At 39.8% G+C, this 19,081-nt stretch overlaps 1 pseudogene; it reads left to right on the forward strand.

Annotated features, from left to right (window-relative positions):
- Nucleotides 1-1,277: 1,277 nt before the first annotated feature.
- LOC140231160 (uncharacterized) lies at nucleotides 1,278-3,417 on the forward strand (annotated as a pseudogene).
- Nucleotides 3,418-19,081: the final 15,664 nt, after the last annotated feature.

A 19,081-nucleotide genomic window follows, 5' to 3' on the forward strand; every position in this document is an offset into this window, starting at 1 on the left:
CTTGAAATTCTGATAATTTTCATATTTATGTATTTTTAGGAGTTTATCAGTTTCGAAGAGTGCATGCAGGATGAGTTTTATGTTTTTGTATGATCAAGTGCAGCTATCAAAGAATCTGTTGAGCAGGAAAGAGAAAGATGGAAAATGAGGAATTATGAGTGAATTCGCATGCACGCCAAATGACAATAATGACACCGATAAAAATTGTGACAAAGTAAAAGTCACAAATAATGTGGAATAATAAGAAATAAAGAAATTAATAGATTATTTCAGAGAAAGAAATAACAGAGTGCATGAGTATGAAAGATGAGTAAATGCAAGTAATCATTACTGACTGGCACATCTTTTTCCCTATATTTAGCGGTATCCTTCATCTTAGAACAAACATTCATAATTATTATGAAAGAAGTGAACTGAATTTGAATTAAAAATTATGTGAAAAATAAAGAAAGTAAGTTAAAAAAGTAAAAAATAAAACAGTAAAAAGTAAAAAAATATGAAACACAGTATACCGAGTACATATTAATTACCAAATGATAAATGTCCACATGCAAAAGTGTTGAATAATATATCCACACAAAAAAGGAGGGGGGAGGGCAAAGAAATCTTTGGAGCGATCAACGACAGCTCTAATAACAATGCTAAATGAAGATGAAAACAAGGACAACACGCTTTTTAGAACAATTAAGAGAAACTGGCTTATATTATCATCTTAATTATCACCTAATGTATTATAATCATCACAATAATCATTACATGACAATTGATTTCAATTAATAAGGTTATTGTTGATAAGCAGGTATAGCCCTAATAGTATTTGTATGTAAACACATACGAAAATGAAATAGCGACGGTTCGTAAATACACGCGTATTGCACGTTACCTATTGTGCAGGCCCTACAGCGCGGGTCTCACGAACCGGCGTAATACAACTTACGTCGGTTCGTGAGACCCGCGCTTAAGTACATAACCTATGGTGCGCGCAAGAAACGATGGATTTACGAACCGACGCAGTGAGTTTGAAGACAGAAATATCGTAATTCTTTTGAATTCACACTAAAATTACACTATGGATAGGAAGAACAACTTCCACTCTCATTACCCTGTCAAAATTTTCACACACAAGACAGGAAAAGTCATTGAAAACGTTGTCTAAAACTTGTGAGATCTTTAAACGCGATTTTCTCAGAATTGCATTTTCCCTCAAAAACGAAATAGCGTCGGTTCGTGGTAACACCGACGACGTATTCATCTTATCATACGCAGTTTTCTCAACTATGGATATGTCGGAAGTCGGGGGACAGTCGACGGGCCCAGTCCCGTCCACAGCTGCTGTGCCGTCGATGGCGGATTTCGAACTGTTAAAAACGCAACTAACAGCTTTAATGGAGAACCAACCATCTGACGCTCAACATCCCGCCGGGCAGCATGCGAAGCATGTGCCCGAATCTGCAGGCGGGCATCCTCGGCGTAGCCGGGATGATGAAGATGACTTGTTAAGCATCTTTGCGGAGGAGTCTGTTGTATCAGGCGTGTCGTCCCCCAGTCGTCAGGTCAGCTATGACCCAGAAGCGGACCTTGAGATTTTCTCCAGAGCACAATTGAACAAAAACAATGGCTTTGACTCTGACGACGAATTATGGTCATGGCCCCGAGGTGCTTGGAAAGCCCGTTTTCGACGCACTTTCTACCCGGCTAACAAAAGCAGTGATCATGCCGCCAAAGACTGAGTGTCTTGAAAAACTGGATAAGCAATATCCGACGCCTGCAAACGCCCCGGCGCTGTGTGCTCCCCGTGTCGATGAACAGCTATAGGCGTCCATTCCTACCAGAGCTAGAGCGGCCGACTCGCGAGCCCAAACACTCCAAAAGGCCGAAGTGCGAGGAATGATCCCAGATAGGAAGACAATCGACTCGTGTCTCATTGCATAATCACCAGCCACTTTCAAAGGAAGATATGTCTTTGTGATGGTAATTACTTTTCGCTATCTCTTCTTGTAAAAGGTAGGTGGTACAGACACGAGGATGCGCAAATAGAAATTGAGCAAAAAATGCTGAAATGAAGATGAAAATTACTCGACTGGGCATACCCGGGCACTAATCTGATATATATATCAATAAAGAATTATACTTGAAGATTATTCCATGTTAGTTTCATTTGTGGAAAAGTGATAAAATCAGCTTGCGGAAAAGTGATAAAACCAGCTTTCCAGGATGGTACAGTTTTAAACATTTTCACATAATATAGCTCTGATTTACACTTTTGCGCAAATTTTTGAACGGAATTGATTGTTGTTTTACATGGTTTATCATTAAGTGAAATTCCATTTCATTTAATAGATAAATAAGCAAAATATAGCCAACATTATGATAACGTTCAAAATGAATCTTCAGATTGCTCAGCAAGACGGCGGCCTGGAACATCCATCATCAAAGGCACAAGTGCACCTGTGGAATTCTTTTGTACATCAATAGAAATCTGACAACTGTTTGAATAATTACAGCCAGTTGGAACTCCACGTATAAAACCTCCTTGGTCCCAGTGGCTACATTGGTGTATGATAGACAATCGTTTGATCCGTTTAACCGAACTATGGTTCATGTTGTTCATTTTTTTTTTTGTCTTCCCAAAGTTTGGGGAAGAGCTATTCTACAGTGAACTGTTATCGATCAGCGCTATCCTCTGCGCTACCACCTATTAATGGTTATTCTGTTGGAAAGCATCCGCTAATCATACGATTGATGAAGGGAATATTTAATGAGAAACCTCCAAAACCGAGGTACAGGAGCACTTGGGAAGTTTCCAAGGTTTTTGACTATTTAAGTTCCTTAGATGTTAATAAAAATCTCGATTTACTCCAGTTGAGTGAAAAGCTTATTTCTCTTACTGCACTTGTTTCAGCTCAAAGAGTTCAGACGTTAGGTCTTCTTGATGCATCGTACATGACTGTAAATGATGAATGTGCAAGTTTTCAAATCATGGGTTTGCTAAAGACAACGTCACCCAAGGCGAATATCGCTTCCCAGTCGGTTGAATTACCCGCTTACACTCCAAATGAAAAACTTTGCGTTTTGTCCACTCTAAAGGAATATCTAAAACGAACGGAAGTGGCTCGTCAGGCTAATAAGGAGACAATGCTTTTTCTTTCGACGAGGAAGCCACACAACGAGGCGTCGAACGCCACTATAGCAAGATGGTTAAAGAATGTTCTAGCCAAAGCAAAGATAGATACATCAATTTTCTCGGCCCACAGCTATGGTAGTGCGGCCAGTTCAGCTGCCCTTTGCCACGGTGTTTCGATCCATGAAATAATGGCTAGAGCAAACTGGTCAAACTCCAGAACCTTTAGGGAGTTCTACTTTAAGCCTTCTACAGAACAAAATTTTGCGTGCACTATTCTAAATCTTGGGACCTAGACGATCGTGAACGGTTTGTATATAAACTTAAATGTGGCGATATGTGCTTTGTTTAACATTGTATACAACAGTGCCTTCGTGTATAACCTTTGACATGTATACAGCGACTTAATGTTATTACCAAGATTATTGTAACAGCCTTGTGTATATCGCCGTTTTGCTATTCAACTTGTCAATTGATGTTATTATTTTTGTCATGGTTCTCACTGAACAAAGTGCGAGTATTAAAACTGCTCAGAAGTACACATGAATGCTACGTTTGCCAGCTGTGTTTTCTTTCATAATTGCCATCTGTACTGTATGGCATACAAAACAGTTCCCGTGATGCTCTTTGAATTGTTATGCAACCCTCTGAACACTGTAAACCTTGCAAATGGCCCCAATAGCTCACTCTGGAGGCACTTTTATTTTGGGATGTTCATGTTGACATCGTTATTCAAGTATTTTGCTCACATTAGTCCATGGGCCAGGCCAGATATTGGTACCACCCGAGGTGGCAAAACCTTTTTGGTGTCATTTTGTTTGTCGGGCATAGATATGCTTATCAAGCTATGATAGCATTCCAAATGAGTAGGTTAGTCATAATAAATAAATTTTAAACCAATTTGGTCTCGTTGTTATATCCCTATACTTCTAAATCGAGACTAACCGCTATACAAAGAAGAGCACTGTCTTCAGTATGTCCACAGGCGCTTAGTCTTTATTCAAGGCAGCGAAGGGAATATCCAAAGGTTATGATGTCCACAGCGCTTAGTCTTTATTCAAGACGGCGAAGGTAATATCCAAAGCTTATCAGTGATACAGTGTATATCCCTTTATCTACCCCCCCCCCCCAAAAAAAAAAAGCAATTCCTCGTGGATTTTTTGCCGTATTTCAATTATTCAACATTTTCCGGTGAAAACGCTAATGCCACGCCAATGTCGCTTTATTTCCATCCAACAATGAAAGATAATGCAAAAAACAATGTACCGGTACACTACAATACATTATAATAAATAACATTGTAAATGAACAGAGTGATTTTTGTTTAAAACTGATGTATTTGTTAAGAGGGTAGTAAAAAAACTGTATAGATAATCCCTTTTATTAGGAACTTTAAATATGACAACGGTACATTGTTCTGTTTTTTTTTTTTCTTTTTAGCAGTGTTTACCAGAATATTGTTGTTAATCAGGCAAAAAAAAAAAACCCAAAACACACAGACACGGAAACAATTGTCACATAATGTAAAGACGCAGTGTTGTAGCAGAAATTAAGAACACATTGACAGGACGATGAAGGTCAAAGAGACAAAAGAAGGGGGTGAGAAGAAAAAAAGAGAGATCTGATGCCACGCAACTCCATCACTTGCTGGAAGTACGAATGGAAGTCGTCCCGATGATCAAAGTGAGTTGTTACATTTCACTGTGCTTCTGTTTTAATATAACCGGTGAAATTTTCATGGTGTCATTTTTTAGAGCATCATCATTATGCTGAATATATGTGCCAAATTTCAGAGGAATTGGTTTAAAAACCTTGACATTTTCAAAGGTCACACTCTGCCTGTCTCTGATCAAAGAACGTCAAAAAATATTTGGTATTGGTCGGGTTAATGGCTGAAATCTATGACTAAGCTACTACTCTGGAAATGCTATCATAGCAAAATATAATCCTTAGATATATGCCATTTCATAATGCACAACTAGAACTTGCCACCTCAGGACGGAGGTACCAATAACCCATTTTTCGGGTCTTGGCTCATGGACTAATTATGTGACAATTGTTTTCGTGTCTGTGTGTTTGTTTGTTTTTTGTTTGTTTTTTTGCCTGATTAACAACAATATTCTGGTAAACACTGTGCTAAAAAGAAAAACAAAACAAAACAATGTATCGTTATCATATCTAAAGTTCCTAATAAAAGGGATTATCTATACTGTTTTTATACTACCCTCTCAATAAATACATCAGTTTTAAACAAAAATCACTCTGTTCATTTACATTATTTATTATAATGTATTGTAGTGTACCGGTACATTGTTTTTGCATTATCGTTCATTGTTGGATGGAAATAAAGCGACATTGGCGTGGCATTAGTGTTTTCCCGTAGCGTTTTCACCGGAAAATGATGAATTGAAAAATACGGCAAAATTCACGAGGAATTGCTTTATCCGAGTATCCTCTCGGATCACCTTCTTTGTTGTTGTTGTTGTTGTTTTTAGGTAAAGGGATATACACTCTATCATAAGCTTTGGATATTCCATTCGCCGTCTTGAATAAAGACTAAGCGCACCGCGTGACAGCTGTGGACATCTTAAACCTTTGGATATTCCCTTCGCTGCCTTGAATAAAGACTAAGCGCACCGCGTTTACAACAGAACACCTGTGGACATACCACCGTCTGTGTTTCTAGTTCGGTGGGACATACAGAAGACAGTGCTCTTCTTTGTATAGCGGTTAGTCTCGATTCAGAAGTATAGGGATATAACAACGAGACCAAATTGGTTAAAAATTTATTTATTATGGCTAACCTACTCATTTGGAAATGCTATCATAGCTTGATAAGCATACCTATGCCCGACAAACAAAATGACACCAAAAAGGTTTTGCCACCTCAGGTGGTACCAATAACCCATTTTTCGGGTCTTGGCCCATGGACTACATAATTATCATCCACTGAAAGCGAATACAATAGTTGCCAAGATTTACAACTCTTATCCTGAATTCTCTCATTGAACGTGTCGTGCATGCGCAATCACCTTGGCATCAATGTACCCGCGCAATACGAATGCACCATTGCTCTTCCATACAACTTTGATGGCGGATATGACTTCTTTCTACGTTTTTCAAAGATTTTGCATTACTAAAATGTGCGTACGTATCCTTTTTGTTATTATACTTTCCCTCATTGTCCGGAAATGTTACAGGGAAATGCAAAATAAGTGTTCACTTGGGCATTTTGGGCTTGTCCATGTCCTTGAATCTATAGAACACACACACAAAATAATATTAAAAAAATACCAAAGAATGAAACCCCGTATTTACATAATTATAATAATGATACAGGGTACTTATAATTTTCTGAATTAACGGGCTTTAAAACATCAGACAAGCAATATACTTCACAGTTTTGCACTTTTGCGGTAATTTCAGTTGCGGTGAAAAATATTTTTGTGCTGATGATTTTCTGCGCTGCGTTATTGATTTTTTCCAATAAACCTAATACGTTTACGACCTCAGCGCGACGGAAAGAAAAAAAAAAGACAAAAGCGTAATCAAATCTCTTCGTGGTTTCGCTGCATGGTCGCTTTTCACAGCGAATAATCACTCGCCGTCCTTGTTCTCAAACAATCTTTTCTTTCAACCTGCACTCACTTAAGACAGATATTTATGATTAAAACTATGAATTCATGTCCCCCACAAAAGAAGTTGTGTTGCTTATAGTTGTTTATCTCTTCTACCTTCATTAACACATTGTGGATGGGTAGTCCATAGTCATTGCTGATGATAATGCGTTCTTCAGCAAATTCCCTTGAGCACAATCAGAGGCGATTTGCTCATAAAGTAGTCATGATATCAACCACAAAAACGCCTATGAAATTATATATTTGTATAGAGTATATCACATATTGTGTGTGTGTGTGTGCGTGCGTGTGTGTGTGTGCGTGTATATATGAAGCGGCATACACTCACGATACTTCTCACAACATGCATTTTGGATCAAAATATCGAAATTGCGCTTCGTCATTTACAAGTGGTATTCCAGCACCTATAGGAAGATTGCTAGTGTCGGGAAAAGATTGTAAGCTCTTACCATATCCTTCCCAAATAACGGTATCTCACCTGTCGTATGACTCCGCAAATATGTGATGCTTTACCAGCAAGAGGTACTCTTTACATCCTGCACTACGCTCTGTGGAGAATCCAACTGCCATTTCTGCTGTTTTCAGGTATGGGACTGAAATATTCTTCCTTATATATTGTTTTCCCTAATTAAACGATATGTAATGTATGCTTATCAATGGTTTTTGACTGATGAACTGCTTGCATTTTCTGACTTTGACATTTTGAGCTGGACTGTTGATACATTGTCTGTCCAATCATGATAATGTTATCGAGCGCTGCATTCCCATCTTTACCTTTCCAGTTGTGTAGTATTTTCATTGGATGGCTAATAAGAAAATCCAAGCAAAACAGAGCAAAAGGAAACTTAAATGATTATAAATAGTATTCACTCCATATAAGGGGAAGATGGTGATGTGAAAGGTAATAATTTCGTTATATATAAAGGGGAAACCTCGTTATGTAAGTTTGTCCATCTTTGTGACAGAAATCCTTAGTTATTGACATCAAAATAATCAAAAGCCGTTTGTAAATATTTTCTTTAATTCTCTATTTGTATTACTATGATATTGATCCTAAATCCATTGGCACGGAAACAGGAAAATCCGTTAATTTCTTCAATTTCGGTTGCTAGTTTGGCTGTATGTTTTCAGGTTCTTTTTTTTTTTTTGGGGGGGGGGTGTTAGTTGGTTTGTTTTTGAAATAGAAGATATCATTTATCAAGGCATGTTGAAATACACCTTGATATTTTTTTCTCCTTCTATTGGCCTGGATTTGCCCACAGAATTACTCCAAAAATCAAAGTTAGGTAGAGTTTCAAGGTAGAACGTAAGACAAAAAAAAACACGAATTCAACGTATTTCCATTTTCTACCATAATGAACTCATAAAAGAGTTGTTGTCCTTCCCTTTTCCTGAAGGACATAAAGGAAGGAAAATAATGCCACCTTTAAAATATGTATTAAGGTACCAAATCCAGGTAATGTGTACATTTCTTTCAATTCAGCATATTATCATAATGATATACATGATTCTTTTCATAATAATATATATAAAATGCCCTATATCTACATCGTTCCACTACGATGACATCAAGAACTGAAGAAGTTTTCTCACTCACCGATGACGGTTTCGAAACTTTAAAAAAAAAAATCATAACTTCTGAACGGATTATCATTTTCCAAATCATTAAAAACTGTAGTAGGAAGTTTTCCATTTCTATGTTTCACCCCCTGTATAGGACAGCATAAAGAGGTACTATTGAATAAAATTCAATTTCCTGTCCCTGCAGTTTGTTCCTGAGATGAAAATGATTCCCGAATATTGTCAAGGACTGCCGATCGTTTCTCGGTTGACCGGTTTACGCGTGGTGTCACTCATCCTGCTGTTGCATTCGTGCTCCTCCACCAGCGACTCCAGCGTTGTAGAGAAAGAGGCGCCACTAGTCCCTGGCCCCTACAATCAAGCCCGCAATGCATCGGTGCGTTTTCCTGTTAACACGAGCATGTACGGCCTGGAGGATGCTCCACCGGCGACATCGACGCTTATCACTGTGTTGGAATACGAGGAGATAAATATTACACAGGGTGACGACTCTTTCTCACGTTTATCTTTGCGTTGCGTTAGCACGTGTCTGCACGTCTTTCTTCCCCAGATTATTGTGGTTTATATTATGTTTTCTGTCTTTTTCAAATGTGGGATTAGTTATGTGCCTTTTTAGCTTTAAAAGTATAGGACAATTGACATTAAGTTAAGTTCTCTTTATTGTATTGAAACACAAGAAATAGATGTAGATACTACATGTACGATATACTGAATACATGGGTACATGTACTGTATACTTCAAAGTATCATAATTGTTGAAGGAAATGAATTTTATTGAACTGAACTGAACTGAACTGGACCATGATGTGTCTGGTTCATACCGATGTAGCGACTTGTGCTATCAGCTGAGACGAGCCTCGACGGGTAGGCGCTATCCACTGGGCGTGCTGGTACGGGAGAAGAACAGCTTAAAAGTCAGAGGGATATAGAAACGGGAAGAAAGTCATGGAATTTTCAGTTTCACAAAACCATGAAATCGATGACATCGGATATCGACCAACACCTTTATATAAATCTCGTGGCATGACAATATTTCCATTTATGAATACAATCATGAAATAATTTTAAATTTCATTTCAGGAGGAAAAAAAACCATGTTTGATTTGATTGGATTGGATTGGATTTGATTGGTTCCTGCATTTTATCATTGTTCATGCAGATACATACACATAGTATTGTTGGTGCCAACATATAATCGATTTATATATATATGTACATAAACATTTATTGTTAACAAAGTAAGTTTCTTCATTGCCTTTACAATGTACAACAAAACATATCAGCGATGCAATGAATAATACAGAAGGGCTACAGCTTAAGCATTGCTTGATTTGCATGCAGCCTTCGTACATAATACATAACATATAGGAAAATTGGAGGGAGGAATGACTTGCATATTATGCATATGTTATTGATATTGATATTATTATTATTATTATTATTATTATTATTATTATTATTATTATTATTATTATTATTATTATATTATCATCATTATTATCATTATCATTCATCATCATCATATTTCTTGAACCCGAGGCATGCCTATTTGATACGTGCATTTCTCACGTTTCCACGGCTTTGTTCTCACAAATTCAGAGGGATTAGTCAATCTCCTTGGTTTATTCTTTCTTATATAAAATTGAATGTCATTAAAACGAGATGGACTCTTCGCACTACATCAATGTGCCTGATGCGAAATATTTTCTGTCTGATGAATATGAGAAGCTCTCAATGAATCCCCCTTTTCATGTTCGATTTGATCCTTCAGAAATAATGGACATCCAAAATGTTCTTAAAATTATGTTTACAGAAGTCTCAACAAGCATTCAAGCTAATGAAGAGGGCGAAATAACGCAGTGGGTGTGGCAACTACCTCGCCTGTCCTTGTGGACTAGTCTTCACCTATCAGCCGCAATCCTTGGAGCATTTGGCAACTTGGCCGTCAACATTGTTTTCTTCCGGCGAAAGACCGGTTTTCGATCCACGGATATCCTCATCAACTCCCTGGCCATTGCCGACTTGTTGGCCTGCTTATCCTTTATCCCTGTTCCCACAGCAACTAGGATGCCTAGCAACGTCCTCGGGCAATTATACTGTAAGTTCGTCTACTCCTCCTACCACCGCTGGGTCAGCACTCATGCCTCCATCTATCTTCTGGCTGCGATTTCCGTCGAACGCTACATCGCAGTGAGATATCCAATCTACTTCTATCGATTCTTCACCAAACGCACCGTGAACGTTGTGATCGTCTGCATGTGGTTGATAGGTGTTGCAGGCAGTTTGCCTCTCCGTTTTCTCGCCCACGTCGAAACCGATACCAATACCTGCATAGTGCTAGATGTCCAGCTCAAAATGATTCTCGCGATCGTCCTATTCCAGACATTCATCTGGTTCCTTCTGCCGGTGTCAGTCATGATCGCGACCCAGGTCGCCATCGCTCGCTCACTGAGACGCCAATCCCGATATTTTAAGGATCAGTGCAAGGCGACATCCAAATCTTTCCATCTTATTGCAAGAACCCGCGTCATTAAGATGATGCTGGTGGTCATAGTATGTTTTGTCGTCTGCTGGACACCTTTCACCGTCTACTGTTTTATCTACGCCACAAGTAATGTTTTTGATCCAGCCACCCCATTTTACAGCCAAGCATTCGAGCTGAGCTCACTCTCTGGTGAGTTGAACTCTTGTTTGAATCCAATAGTTTACATGATCCACAATAAGAAATTCCGGGAAGCGTTCAAAGAGACCTTTGACCCTAGAAAGCGGACTGGGAGCCGTCCAACTGTGACTGGATTACACGTTTTCTAATTTTTCACTTTCTATCAGCCACTTGTGTTTAATAGAGAAATCTTCGAAAGGAGACCAATTCAGCGGGAATTGATTAAAATGCCGGTTCCCTCTCGAGTCCATGTAGATCAATAACACAATTCCGAAGAGGGTGACATGTCAAAAATACTTTTCAAGAACCCCTATTTACAGAGTTTGTCAATAACATTAAAATGGTGTATGGTATAAGTTGGAGAAAGTGCAATTGTTTGATGTTGGCATTAGCATCAGTAACGATGGTTACATTGAGTACAACATTGACGAATCTCTATCGAAGAGATTCCGTTGATTTCATCAATGTTCATGTTGCAAAATTAGTGAAAGTGTGCATTAGAGACAGACTTGATGAGAAAAGAAGACTACAGCATGGACTCTCTGCAACTTACCTGCAAATTTCCCTCACAAGAGCTTGTGTATATTGCTTTAATAGCTTTGGTTTAGCTTACCGTTCATTCCTATCTACTGTCAGATTCAGGTCACACGGACACCTGTGTTTCTATACGAGTATTCACATGTAAATAATTGTATGAGTTGAAGGATCACCTCAGTTTCGAAAGTTTTTTTTTCTTCAACTTCAAAATTTTGCTTGAGTTAAGAAATCTTAGATGTTGAGTGAATCGGTCTACCTTTAGCTGTGGTTAGATCCATATGCTGTCGTCGCTGTTGATGAATTGAGTGGGTGGGAAACTATACGTCAATACATGGCGTGACGACTTAACTGTGATGTTGAAAAGTAGTAGAAAAAGGATTCCGCAATTTTTCATGTTAAAAGTACGCATCCGTGGACTTGTTGTTACCGACATATTTTGAGGGTAACATTATTTTCTCTGCACACCTTGTTAAGACGTAAAGTCAAGGCTTTTCATAAAAAAATAGATGTATAGCAAAACGGAGATGTAAGGGGTTCTTAGATTTTGTTTATGTTGTTGAGTTTTCGTGACATCGCAACCTGTTGCAGACTCATTTCCCATCAAGCGGTGACGGGTCATACACTTACTGACTACGTCCAGATAAGGCATATGGAATCACATCTCATTTTCATTTTATTGCTTACACTAGGTGCTTCAAAGAGTGTATATCAGTATTATTTTATAGTCATTTCCGTTGCCAGTAATTCCCTGTGCCATTTTGGTAGTTGCTTTACGCTGTACTGTCCTGTTCTGACCAATCGCTTCTGTGGAATTTGACCATTGATTTTGGCTTTGATCTATGCTTTTTTAGAACATAAAATGCTCACCTATTTTCTCTTTTCTCTATTCTGTTCTCATTTTTGCACTTTCATTCACTTTCCATTATTGTTCTCACCTTCCTAATTTTTATCTGCACACGTTAATTTGTTTCCATTCAAGTGCAATTGTCTAATGTCAATCAGTGTCAATCATCACGTTGTATGTTCTGTTTGAAAAAAAAAAGAGAAATAAAGTTTAAAATTGAATTGTTATGGGCCTGTAGATAGAAGTGATTGGACTTGGACGATATCTGCCCGAAGTTTTAACGACATCACACACTTGACATTTCACACAGAAACCAGATATACACACAATGGAGGTACAAGCACAATGATTAGATCTCTCTTGATTTCTTTCTCTCTTGTGTATACACTCTACTTTTATATCTCTGTCCCAAATATTTGCTAACCCTCTATCCTTTTTTAGTACCACATTAGTTGTTGTTTTGACCCTTACATAAAGGAATGCAGAATAATGATATCAAATACTAACTAGAAATATCACTGAAGGTGATTAATACCCCCGCCCCGTGACGCCCCGTGACAGTCTTACCCAAGGAATGATCTTTCCTTGATCTTCTACCATTTAAATGCCGTTACCATGGCAACGCAGCTTCCGACACGTCCGAAAAATATGTCTTGCACATCTTCCCACCAAGACTATTGTGTGTGCCACATTTCATAAGCTTTTGTCAAAAACTGAGGAAGTAGTTCAATCCACAAGATCTTTCCTTGATCTTCCGCCATTAATATGCCGTTACCATGGCAACGCAGCTTCCGACACGTCAGAAAAATATGTCTTTCACATCTTCCTACCAAGACCAATGTGTGTGCCACATTTCATGAGCTTCAGTCGAATACAGAGGAAGTAGTTCAATCCGCAAGATCTTTCCTTGATCTTCTGCCATTTATCTGCCGTTACCATGGCAACGCAGCTTCCGACAGGTCCGAAAATATGTCTTCCACATCTTCTCACCAAGATCAAGGTGTGTGCCACATTCCATAAGCTTTAGTCAAAAAACTGAGGAAGTAGTTAAATCCGCAAGATCTTTCCTTGATCTTCTGCCATTAATATGCCGTTACCATGGCAACGTACTTTCGGGTACTGTCAAAAAATGCGTCTTGCACATCTACAACCAAAGGCACACATCTGTACCAAGTTTCATGGAAATTGAGCAAAAACTGAGGAAGTAGTTTGTAACACACAATTTTCCATCATTTTGGCTCATAATATGTGAGCTGTTACCATGGCAACATACTTTTTGTCACTGTCAAGAAATGTGTCATGCTGACCTATATCCTAAGACAAACATTCAATATGAATTCCATGAGAATTGGAAGAACACTGATGAAGCAGTTTTGCCATGAAGCATTTTGCCCTATATTTTACCAATAACATGAAGTTACCATGGCAACGCACTTTTTTGCCACTGCGGAAATATGTCTCTTGCACATTAACATATGCAGATGAACATCTGTACCTAATTTCATAAAAAAATGATCAAAAACTGTGGGAGGAGTTCGCGACGCAAGATTTGTACCCATTTTTGTCCATAATATGCCGTTACCATGGCAACGTACTTTTGGGTACTGTCAAAAAATACGTCTTGCACATCTACAACCCAAGGCACACATCTGTGCCAAGTTTTATGGGAATCGGTTGAAAACTGAGGAAGTAGTTCGCGACGCAAGATTTGCAACGGACCAACCGCCGGACCGCCCTTCCGCCCGACCGACCGCCCGACCGTCCGCTGATTCCTATATACCCCCTTCAAACTTCGTTTGGCGGGGGTATAACAATCCCGGACAGTACACAATTACATGAATATCTTGCAGTCTCATACAAAGAAATGAAACAAGGCAACACTTCATTTGCATTATCCATAGCAACGTCATGGTAACACCTTCCATATCTTTATCAGCAAAAGCAGACACAGTCATGAATCTACTTCTTTCAAATTCCTTCCACGAAATATGTCATCCACAATATAACCACCGGTAATTTTCTTCATGCAGGATAATCTATTTCATTGATAACGCAAAGATGTTTTTGGGATGAATTCCCATTCAAATTGTTCCATACAAGACACTGTAATCCTTGCTAACTTCACACGGGGTCCTATCAGATTAGTTGCGCGAGTACTGTTGTGAGGCACTTACCGCGTGACCCCGTCAATGCACTGATTGATAGATAATTGTTCGACTTCTTGCTCGTTCCCAGCATCAATCCTCGTACATTTTAAATACAATCTAAACAATAATCTCCCACTCTGTACGTGGTGAATAAATCTTATTTCGATGGCAATTACCTCCGCCAAGGGAGGAGGTTATGTTTTCGTTACCTTTGGTTTGTTTGTTTGTTAGTTTGTCCGTGTGCAAAATAACTCAAAAAGTTATGAACGGATTTCGATGAAACTTGCCGGAAAGGTTTAGAACGATACAAGTAACAGATGATTAAATTTCGGTACTGATCCGAGAATTTGGGGGAATTTATGAAGGATTTTTGATATTTTGGCAGGTAGGGTCAATGAATTTGGGAGTTCAGGCTGCGCGTATTTGAGGTTTGCATGCGCGCACTAAAGTACGTGCTCTAGTTTCTGCTAGCGTCAGGCGCGCCGTGCAGCTGAGTGTTCATGACGTAACAAAGGCTTCTATATTGGGAAATCGGGCGACTTTCAGCACACAATGCTATTTAAAGGTGCATAGTCCCGGTAGTGTAGAGGGCGCTGTTGATGATACTGCCGATCACCGTTAGCATTGACACGAAGATTACCGAAGGTGAGCTGTCATCAAGAGTAAAGTGCGTAGGTGTTGCTGAGTAACGTTGCCTTCGCGGTCTTCTCTGTGCATCGCGCAGTCTGTAGTAATGCCAGGGTGCGTGCATAATACAGTGCTTGTTATTATGACATCACAAAAGAAGTTTGCTAAAGCTGTCATCCCCCTCAGCCGAATCGTGAGCCGAACTGTGATCGGACCACTGACTACAGTGAATCGGACTTCTTCGGACTCGGGGAAGTGGGCCACAGCGTAAGCGCTAAAGAGGAGTCGATAGCGTAGGTCTCTATAGGAAACTACGTACGCATTTGACTAAAACACCGGGACCATGCACCTTTAAAGGCACATATGGTCCCGGTGGTTTAGTCAAATGCGTACGCGGGTGCACGGCGCAAGTTTCCTATAGACCGATTCAATTTCGATGACCTATTCACCTACCGCCGCTAGCGGCGCTATAACGGTCGCCATAACTGGGGGCCAACGGGGGCTTCCAGCGAGCTAGGTACCCAGCGAGTTGCACTTGCAGCTCAGCAGCCTAGCGTACCCATCGCGGATAGTTCGCCGGGCGCGGCCGCTGCGCCACGACCGGCTGTGATTGTTTACTCACTGTGGAAAAGTCATTCAGCGGTTTTTAATGCCTTTCTTTTGGACAAATTGAGTGATTCAGACATATTGATCTACTCTGAAAGCTTCAAAGGAATGATCGCGAAAACACATCGTGCAGTTGTTGGGTGCACAAATAACAGAAAAAATGGAAATGGAAGCTGCACGGCAGTGTGTGAAATTCAGACACCGCTAACGCATGATAAATTAAGGCAAACAATTAAGTGAAATACAACGGTATAAAAATGCACAGATTTCGAAACAAACTATGTCTACTAGATTCTCTATTTAATTAGGTTATCACTGCATATTCGTAAAATATGTTGTTCATCTTAGAAGACAAGTTTAGATCAAAGAATTTGATAATTCACTGATTTTTTTTTTAAATCCTTGGTGTCGTATTTGCCAAAGTTAGAATACACTTCCTGGCTAGACTTTATTATGACAAACATTTTACAGCCTACACTACAGCTAAATAAATGTTTCAAGATGCATTAAATTTTTATATTGTTTTCACTTCTTCAATGTTCAGCACTGAATTGACCATAGGCCTATTCAATTTTGGCCTGGAACTCTGAATTTGACTTTTGATAAAGTGATACTTCTAAATATTAAACCATGGATGGTGGCAAACATCCGTTTCATAATCATACTAACAAAGTATGATTTAAAATCGCTTTTGTAGATTATAATATTAGGCGTTAGCGTGATGTTATGCAAGGTTACTTAGACCTAAAACAGTAGAAGTTTTGGTTGTAGTTTGTAGACATCAGGCGACGTAGTCGTAACTTAAGTTTAGGCATATACGGCCTAGAAACGCCTAGATTTATATTCCGTTTGGTTTACTTAGTTAGGCTTGCCTACACCAATCGACAACCGAAAATGATATAGGATGTAGCGTTCTAGAAGTCAATAGGTCTAGATCTAGTCTGGACTCTTGCCTAGATTTCTAGACAAGGTCTAACGTTAGACAGATTCTACCCTGCGGGCCCGACACTCCCGAGTAAAGGCAAAAGCCTGCCCTTAAAAAGGTTACCGGTAAGTTAACTGATAGCCTACAAATTATTGCGCCATATCTAGCTCAAGATTCTTATTCATTATTTGTATTTAATTATATCAGTTAACTTGTCAACAGCCTAGGCTTATTAGCAAGACGTCTGCCTGCGCCTACCAATTCTCCCCAGCGGTTTTTATTCTCTTACACAAATGTGAATATACGGGGCTTACACGCGAGTACCCAAGTCATCGCCAAAGAAATAGTCTACAAACATTCACGGATCGTACCGATATTTACCTTGAAATTCAAGTTTTGGCTACAGCCGTTTGTCATCTATCCATTCGCTCATAGTCGGTATAAGTTGTGTGATTTTGTTTATTTTTAATTAGCTAGCGAAAAAAAATGTGGACTCTGGTCGTCACAAAGCCAGATGCGTCGATCGCTGCCAGCGCCAGAGATAGCTAGCTGGCCGGCTGGCGCCGGGTGGTAAAAGCACTGGCTGCCGCTGGCACCCTTGCCACGCACGCAGGGCGCTTGCCGACCCTGCCTGTTTGGCCCCCAGTTATGGCGTCGCCTTAAGAGGGCGCACTTCCATGAATAGTCGCTTGAATCGGTCTATAGAGACCTACGCTATCGACTCCTCGGCCTAGGGGATGACAGCTTTAGCAAACTTCTTTTGTGATGTCATAACAAGAAACACATATGCACGCACCCTGGCATTACTACAGACTGCGTGATGCGCAGAGAAGACAACAAAGGCAACGTTACTTAGCAACACCTACGCGCTTCACTCTTGATGACAGCTCAACTTCGGCAATCTTCGTATAAACGCTAACGGTGATCGGCAGTATCATCAACAGCGCCCTCTACACTACCGGGACTATGCGCCTTTAAGTACGTAGGGTTGCGTTATAGGTGGATAGCACTGATATCTCTATGGAAGAACAAGATCAGTGGTGGAAATGAGCTGCATGCTTGGCGGAGGTCTGCGCTCTCAGAGTGCTTCTCTAGTTTTGAAATTGTTAAAGCCAAAACATAATTCTGGTACACCTGCAAAAGTTGTCAAATGTCGCTCCCAAATGTGAACGTATGCCTAGGAAATGTGCGGAATAACGCTGTAATAACAAGATATTCGATGGGTAACGACGAAAATGCGAAATATACTCGCAGTAAAAAAAAAAAAAAAAGCAGCGCGTCTCAGCAACTGAGGTAATAATAATTGTGCGTACACGCTTGAGGACCGCACGCTGTCCATTAGTTTGTACAGGATTAGCACGCACTTTCTTGTCTGTTCAGTTAGGCCTCGTTTGGTATTACATGTGTATACAGTAGAATACATGGCGATCACTAACTGCGTGTAAATTGTCTGAAATAGGGTCGAGTTTTCCCTGAGACCGAGTTAGTCTGGATCCTTCTGGAATAAAAGTCGGTTTTCCGACTTTTATTTTTCTCAAAATACTCCAAAACGACTCATCATCCCGGCAAATCGCGTCAGCCAGGTAAGTTTCTTTGTAGACTCTTTCGATATATTGCAAGCAAATATGAAATGGTGCCAGACGGGTTTTCAAACCCTTACCAAAACTACGTTTTCACTTTAACATTAAATTTTGCTTACACTAAAACTATTCTTTGAGTATGTCGATAAAATTGAAAGGTGAGCCTGGGCGATCCCGTTCACAAAAAAGAAAAGAGTAAGCGTAAGGCTATAAGACCGGACGACTCTACCGTATGTCAGTTAAGGAGGGGCTGGGATCCTCATAAAGTGGAACCTTTTATTGAGGTTCGTCTGCGGCATGGATTCAACACCACGTTACAAGATTATTCAAGACTAGCTTGTGGTGGTGGAGAACGGCGATGTTTGCCAGTTTGGGTAGTTAATTTTCTTGCAGGTTTAAAGACCCCATCATGACTGCCCAGGACATTGACGGTTGGGCCTTTGTAAACAATGGTAAATGTCATACAACGGTACAGCAACGGTCTGTCACACTCACGGTCGTCTAATGCGGTCACTACGGTTTGTAACTGCCAGTACTACCGGCAATAACGGTATACGTTGGTCTGATAGGGTTTCAAGCCGGCGAGTTGTGCGTACAGATGGGTATTGTTGCCATTTTAGAAGAGATGTTGTACACTTTCAAAGATATTGGGCCTTGAATAAAATAGGCAGTTGCAAGATCGAAGCTGGACTGTCACCTAGACCACAACTAACCGTATCACGACCGCTATAAGTAGTATCATTCATACAAATAAACCCGCCACTCGGCCAAAATCTAACCGTCATGTATATGACCATACGAAACCGCCATGGA

Source organism: Diadema setosum, chromosome 7 (genome assembly GCF_964275005.1).
Source record: "Diadema setosum chromosome 7, eeDiaSeto1, whole genome shotgun sequence".
Taxonomy (NCBI): domain Eukaryota; kingdom Metazoa; phylum Echinodermata; class Echinoidea; order Diadematoida; family Diadematidae; genus Diadema; species Diadema setosum.